Raw genomic sequence first — 8,148 nt, 5'->3', positions numbered from 1 at the left:
TAGTTAAATAGTAGCAGTAATAGTAATAGCTAGTAGTAGTTATAGTATGTTTATTACTGTGGATTTTGGTTCAACTCGGGACTTAGTTGGACACTCGTAGCAACACTTGTAGATTTTATAAGTTTAACCTATAGTTTAAGAATATTAATTATAACATAAGGTTTGATTAATATAGCTGATTATGAAGATGATATTTGTTATACTATAAGGTTTAGATAGACCCAATAAGATAATGACATTTGTCATGTGCATGTTTAATGAGAAATTAAGTATTTTTGGGGAATAGTTTATTAAGAGTAATATTTGAAAATCTTAGAGTCTGCTAGCAGCTTTGAAATCGTTATAGGACTCAGTAAAAACTGTTTACTCAATTCAAATTAGGCTGAAAAAGTGTAATTACGTGTATAATATTTCAGCGTATGCCGATATATCGCAGTTCTAGAGGGTGATATATCGCCACACGGGGATACGAAAAACACGTAACTTCGCACGACCATTTCGACGAGCCTCGGGAATATGAGCCCAGGCGATATATTGCCTACTAGGGGCGATATATCAGCTCTTGGGCAGCATTTTTGAATAATTTTGAAACCGAGCTCATTTTAATCCCTAACCTCTTGATAAGTCCAGAATCTTTTTGACCGAGTCTTAAGCCTCTACTGAACGAATATTCAAATGATTTTCAATTAAAAAGCCATTATTTTTATTCAAGTTAAATGAATATCTTTTCATTCTTGAACTCTATAAATAGGACCTAGTACCCAGCCATTTCTTCATTCATCAAGTTGAGTTCAGAGCCTTCAAGCTACTAGGTTTACTTAAGAGTGTTAAACACTTGGGTTGGGGTTATAAGCTTTATCGTTCTAAGCTTATTAAACACTTGGGAAGTAAGGTTCATAGTTTGTATTTTGATTTCGAGGTGTAGTTCGGTTATAGTGCATTCAAGGTATTCCTAATTCTAGTCCCTTTCTGTATTGTTTTATTAGTTTTTATAGTTTTTCTCGACTCAATTCCTAACTCATTGTTTTCATTCGTGGTTAGGCATCTAAGTTCTTTGAACTTGAGGTTTCTTGTTGGTAAGTATATTCTCGGTGGTTTTTAGTTCATTCCTTTTCATCTCTTTCTTTTAGAATACTCACCTTTCTATTAATGGTTTTTAGGAGTGTTCCCAAATCCCGCCCTTGTTCTCACATCCTGGTATTTGGTAAGGAAAATATGATAGTTCCTATGTGATATGTGCTATGTTATATAATATGTTATGATTATGCTATAGTATGATTTTATGTGTTATGATATATGTATGTTTTGGGGCTTATAATTGCTATATAGCAAACCCCAACACTTTTATGTTTTTGGGGCTTATAGTTGCTTAACTAGCAAACCTCATTGTAGTTTGAGGCTTATAGTTGCTTAGTTAGCAAACCCCAATAGTCACCATGTACATGGGTTAGAATTATGATATATGTGTTATAGTATATGATATATGTTCATAGTTTATGTGTATGATTATGTTTCATGCTTGTAGTAGATTTTCCTTGCTGGGCATTAGGCTCATTCCTTTGTTTTATATGTGCAGGAAAATAGTTATGGCAGCGGGAAGATTCTTGGCGGCTTGGGATTGTGTATTGAGGGAGAATGGATTCGGTGGACTACGTGAACGATTCGAGGATGAAGTTGTTTAAGTCTTTTAAATTATGATTTCTATGTATTTCCGCACTTGATTTTTGTAACCAATTTATTTAAGATTTAAGTTATGTTATGTTTTATTTTTAAAACAATGGGATCCCATATCCTACTCTGAATTTTATGTAGTTTAACTTTTGTTTTACAGTTTTAATGAAGTTATGATTATTTCATATGTATGTTTTCGTAAAGATTAGTGTCTATGTATAATAGTTATTAATGGTCCAAAGTCTAGAATAAGTAGGTCATTACAGTTGGTATCAGAGCAACGGTTCATCCGCATGAAGTTCTCCTCGAGACACACACTCAAAGCTCCGAATCTGACCGCCAAGTAAGTGTTTAAGTTATAGTTATTATGTTTATATGTATAGCTAACGATTTTAGCCTTTATGTTTTCAGTTAAGAATGAACGGAGCATTAACTTATGAGGATATCTGAGCCATTAAGGCTTTAAAAAGAATTAGAGAACCGAGAAACACCGTAGGAGTGCGAGAAAGAATCACTCAAAGACTACTTTTGTTCTAGAGGGAGATAGGTCACCTCGAAGAATCTAAGCAGATCATGATGAGATCAACGGAGCAATACGTTTTAGTACTTAGACTTTTTAGAGATTATCCTACCGTGACTGTAGCCTTAGAAGAAATTTGGGAGACGATAGATGATAAAGATGAATTGCCGATAGCTATGAGATATTATTTTCTTATACTTAGTTTCACTTCAAAAATGGAATTTCAGTTTACAAATGAACAAAAACATAGAATTTTTACAAATCTTCCTCGAGGGCATTTTGAGGCACAAGACAATGATGACTATGAAGAGATAGAAGACGAAATGTTAGATGAAGGATCGGATATAGAAGATCTTGATTTTTAGAATAGACTAGTTTCATTAATTATTTTAATTTATTATTTGTTTTCTTTTATGATTGTAAATAAGTGAAAAACTTTTTCCAAATTAATATCATGGTTATTTTTGCTATCATGTATGAGTTTGATTTTTTTTCTTTTGCAATCATAAATAATAAATAAAATAAATAATGACTAAGTTTGGTGAGGGTGGATACAAATCAAAGAACCAAGTTTCTATATTGAGAGTTAGGGGGCCATAGTAGTGTGAACGATTTTACTGATCCCAGCCCTCCCTCAATATGGTTAACTTTGGAACAAAGATGAGTTTCGAGCTTGAGAATTAAGTCATATAGGATGATTAGAAACAAACTTAGAAAATAAAGATGGCTTATTTTTCTAAGTATAGAAACCCACTCTAATAATAAAGAAGACTTATATTTTTTTTTATAAGAAGTCATAACTAATAGGTCCGAGCTATGTTTGTTTAGATTAAGTTTTTTCCTTAGAGCCTATTAGGATGAAGTTCTGACATGTTTCTCTCAATTGTTAGAACTATGCTGCGATGTCGCTCCAGAGGTCTGCTCGCACCAATGGAAATGCCTCCAACGCTGCTTCGGTGAACATTGAAGCCCCTCCGGTTTGCAGAAGGGGAGTATGTGCTACTGCCAGCCGCAATGCACCGCCGACACCACCAGTTGACAACACCGCGGAGATCGCCAGACTGCGACAACAAGTCGAGGAACTATCGCAGCAACAGCGACAATAGGCTCAGCCTCAGACTCAGCCTTTGGCGCAACCACAGCCACAACAAATGGCCTCAGCACCCCAACAAGTTGGTCCATATGGGGGATGGCCAGTGGTGAATCATGCGCCATATCCAGTTCAGCACATGGAGCAAGTTTATGAGCAGTTTTGTAAGCAGCACTCTCCGAAATTTGAAGGGACTACAGAGCCCTTCGAGGCAGAAGAGTGGCTTAGAAACATGGAGCCAATCTTGACACACATGAATCTAGGAAACGCAAACCGCATATCCTGCGTTTCGTCTCTGCTCAAGAAGGATGCCAGGATATGGTGGGACTTAGTCCAGCAAATGCATGATGTTGCCACTATGACTTGGACCCGATTAGTGGAGTTGTTCCATAAAAAGTATTATAATTCGGCTGTACTCGCTTCAAGAGTCGAGGAGTTCGCTGGCCTGAACCAAGGGATTTTATCAGTGGCAAAATATGCTCGACAGTTCGACCGATTGGCTAAGTTCGCACCAGAAATGGTTCCAACTGACTATCTGAGGGTGTCTAAGTTCGTTAGAGGACTTCGACCAAAGATCGAGCTAGGGGTTATGCTAGCAAACCCAGGAAATACTACTTATGCCGATGTTTTAGAGACGCCAATAGAAGTAGAAAGGCTGCAGGCTAATGTTAGTAAAGAAGAAGCTAGAAAGCCTGAGCCTAGACAGCAGAGTCAACCTCAGACTAGTCGGAACAACAACCATAACCACAGCAGCAATCAGTCCAGCAACAACAATAACAACAGATAGAAAAGAAGGCATCCTGACAATAAGCAGTCTGACAATGATAAACGGGCACTGACAAATAATGGAGGTAGTAGGTCGGGTTATGTAGAGTACCCCCAGTGTACTAAGTGCCAGAAGAAACATCCTGGTGAATGCCGAACAAACACCAAGGGATGTTACAACTGTGGTCAAGAAGGACACCGAAAGAAAGAATGTCCTCAGCTCAAGACAGAAGGGAAAAAGGAAGATAAGATGGTTCCTGCCAGGGTTTTTGCCTTAATCCAAGGAGAGGCTGATGCTAGCAATAAGGTGGTCACAGGTCAGGTTTCTATCCTCAATAATATATGTTCTGTATTATTTGATTTAGGAGCCACTCATTTTTATATCTCATTAGGAATGATAGAAAAACTAGACAAACCTTGTGAAAGATTTAGAACTAGGTTTGTAACTGAGTTGCCTTCAGGCAATGTAGTTCTATCATCACAGATAGTACGAGGCGTACCGATCAAGATTGATGACGTAGAACTAGAAGGAGACCTGATAAAACTACAGATCAAGGACTTCGACGTGATACTAGCCATGGACTAGCTAGTACGGCATGGCGCAACCATCGACTGCAAACGCAAAAAGGTGACGTTCGAGACTCCTGACGACCAAAGACTATGCTTCATGGGACAAGCTTCAGGACTGCGCACCCCGCTAGTATCATCTCTCAAAGCTCAAAGGATGATAGAAAAAGGATGTCAAGCGTTCTTTGCCAGCATCACAGACGTAGTAAAGGAAACACCGCTTAAGGTTGGAGACGTCCACATTGTACGAGAATTCCCAGAAGTATTTCCTAATGACTTACCAGGGTTTCCACTGACTGGGAAATTGACTTCACGATAGAATTAGTACCGCGCACCGAGCCTGTCTCCAAGGCATCGTACCGGATGGCACCTACAGAACTCAAGGAGTTAAAGACGCAGCTACAAGAACTCCTAGACTTGGGTTTTATTAGACCAAGCCATTTGCCATGGGGAGCACCGGTTCTACTTGTGAAGAAGAAGGACGGAAGTATGCGGATGTGCATAGACTACCATGAGCTGAATAAGGTAACGATTAAGAATAAGTACCCACTACCTCGGATTGACGACTTGTTTGATCAACAACAAGGTGCGACTGTATTTTCAAAGATTGATTTACAATCCGGGTACCATCAGCTCAAGGTGCGGGGAGAAGATATTCCTAAGACAGCTTTTATGACTTGTTATGGGCATTACGAGTTCTTAGTTATGTCTTTCGGTCTTACCAACGCTCTAGCCGCGTTTATGGATTTGATGAATAGGGTCTTCAAGGACTACTTGGATAAATTCGTCGTAGTGTTCATCAATGGCATCTTAGTATACTCCATGGACGAAGTCGAGCATGAGGAACATTTGAGGTTAATCTTATCACGACTAAAGGAGCATCAAATCTACGCCAAGTTCAAGAAATGCGAGTTTTGGCTTTTCGTAAGTGGCGTTCCTCGGGCACATTATATCCAAGGATAGAGTTGCAGTAGACCCATCCAAGGTAGAGGCTGTGAAGGATTGGCCAAGACCAAAGAACGCATCCAAAGTAAGAAGCATTCTGAGATTAGCAGGTTATTAAAGGAGGTTCGTAGAGGGCTTTTCTAAGATAGCCACTCCGCTCACCAACCTGACCCGAAAACAACAAAGATTCAACTGGAATGATAGATGTGAAGAAAGCTTCCAGTTGCTTAAGGACAAGTTGTGCTCAGCACCAGTACTCTGTGTGCCGACACCCAACGATAAGTTCGTAGTCTACTGTGATGCGTTAAAGCAAGGGTTGGGTTGTGTGCTGATGCAGAACGACAAGGTGATAGCCTACGCCTCAAGGCAGCTAAAGGAGTACGAACAACGCTACCTAACTCACGATATGAAGTTGGCAGCGATGGCCTTTGCGTTGAAAATCTGGCGCCATTATCTTTACGGAGAATGGTGCGAGATTTATACGGACCACAAAATTTTAAAGTACTGCTTCACTCAGAAGGAGCTCAACATGAGGCAGTGTAGGTGGTTAGAGTTGGTAAAGGATTACGGCTGCGAAATCCTATACCACCCGGGAAAGGCAAACGTAGTTGTCGATGCGCTAAGTAGGAAGAATTATGGAAGTTTAGCAGCACTAGCCGGAATAGAAAAGCCGTTGCAGCGGCAGCTGATCAATGCCGGAATAGAAGTAGTTGTCGGTAAGCTGGCTAACTTGTCTATCCATTCAAATCTGCTAGAAGATATACGGATTGGGCAAGGGCATGATGACACACTCGTAGCAAACATGGATGCAGTTAGAGAAGGCAAGGCCACAAATTTCTCAATATCTAGTCAAGGGTTATTGAGATATAAGGATCAGGTATGCGTGCCAAATGATCAAAGGATTAAGATGACTATTCTAGATGAAGCGCACAGTATCCCGTACTCAGTTCACCCAGGGTCGACCAAGATGACACACGACATCAAGGCAATGTATTGGTGGCCAGGGATGAAGAAGGACATAGCGGAATTCGTGTCTAAGTGTTTAATATGCCAGCAAGTGAAAGTAGAGCATCAGTCGCCTGCAGGCTTATTGCAACCGCTTAGCGTACCAGAATGGAAGTGGGACAATATAGCTATGGACTTCGTGACGGTTTGCCACAAACAAGCAGGCAGCATGATTTGGCTTGGGTAGTAATAGATAGACTAACCAAGTCCGCTCATTTCCTTCCTATTAAGACCTCATACACAATGGGTCAATACGCAGACATCTATGTCCAAGAGATAGTACGGTTACATGGAATCCCCAAGACAATAGTGTTTGATAGAGGATCGGTGTTTACATCGAGATTTTGGGGAAGTTTACAGCAAGCCATGGGTACTAAGTTAAGTCTTAGTACATCTTTTCATCCTTAGACAGACGGTCAGTCCGAGCGTACGATATAGATTTTAGAGGATATGCTACACGCTTGTGTACTTGATTTTGGAGGATCATGGAATAAGTACTTACTGTTGATAGAGTTCTCCTACAACAATAGCTACCAGTCAACGATTGGGATGGCACCTTATGAATTACTTTATGGAAGAAGGTGTCGATCGCCGCTTCACTGGGACGAGGTAGGAGAAAGGCAGCTTCTCGGTCCCGAAGTTGTTAGAAAAGCTCAAGAAGCAGTAGTGCTGATTAGCCAGTGTATGCTTGCTGCTCAAAGCCGTCAGTAAAGCTATGTGGATCCCAAGCGACGCGATGTGGAATTTAAGGTCAGAGATCAAGTCTTCCTGAAGATATCTCCTATGAAAGGCGTAAAGCGGTTTGGGAAGAAAGGCAAGCTTAGTCCCCGATTTATAGGTCCTTTTGAGATATTGGACAAAGTGGGAGCAGTTGCGTATAGATTAGCCTTACCGGCAGCCCTAGCAGATAGCCACAACGTGTTCCACATCTCAATGCTACACAAGTATGTGTCAGACCCATCTCATGTCCTCAAGTACGATACGATAGCACTCCAGAAAGACTTGAGTTACGAGGAACGACCGGTTAGCATCCTAGATAGAGGGATGAAGCAGTTATGGTCCAAGAGTATTCTAATAGTCAAAGTCCTATGGAGTAATAGTTCTAAATGGGAGGCAACGTGGGAGTTGGAGGAAGACATGCAAGGCCGGTATCTGGAATTATTTGGTAAGTAAATTTCGAGGAGGAAATTCTTTTTAGTAGGGGAGAATTGTAGAGTCCAAGAACTTTACTTAGCTAGTTAGATAGTAGTAGTAATAGTAATAGCTAGTAGTAGTTATAGTATGTTTATTACTGTGGATTTTGGTTCAAGCCGGGACTTAGTTGGACACTCGTAGCAACATTTGTAGATTTTATAAGTTTAACCTATAGTTTAAGAATATTAATTATAACATAAGGTTTGATTAATATAGTTGATTATGAAGATGATATTTATTATACTATAAGGTTTTAGATAGACCCAATAAGATAATGACATTTTTCATGTGCATGTTTAATGAGAAATTAAGTATTTTTGAGGAATAGTTTATTAAGAGTAATATTTGAAAATCCTAGAGTCTGCCAACAGCTTTGAAATCGTTATAGGAC

The sequence above is a fragment of the Humulus lupulus genome, chromosome 6 (genome assembly GCF_963169125.1).
Source record: "Humulus lupulus chromosome 6, drHumLupu1.1, whole genome shotgun sequence".
Lineage (NCBI taxonomy): Eukaryota > Viridiplantae > Streptophyta > Magnoliopsida > Rosales > Cannabaceae > Humulus > Humulus lupulus.
The sequence above is the reverse complement of the archived record's forward strand: the minus strand, read 5'-3'. Positions refer to the sequence as shown.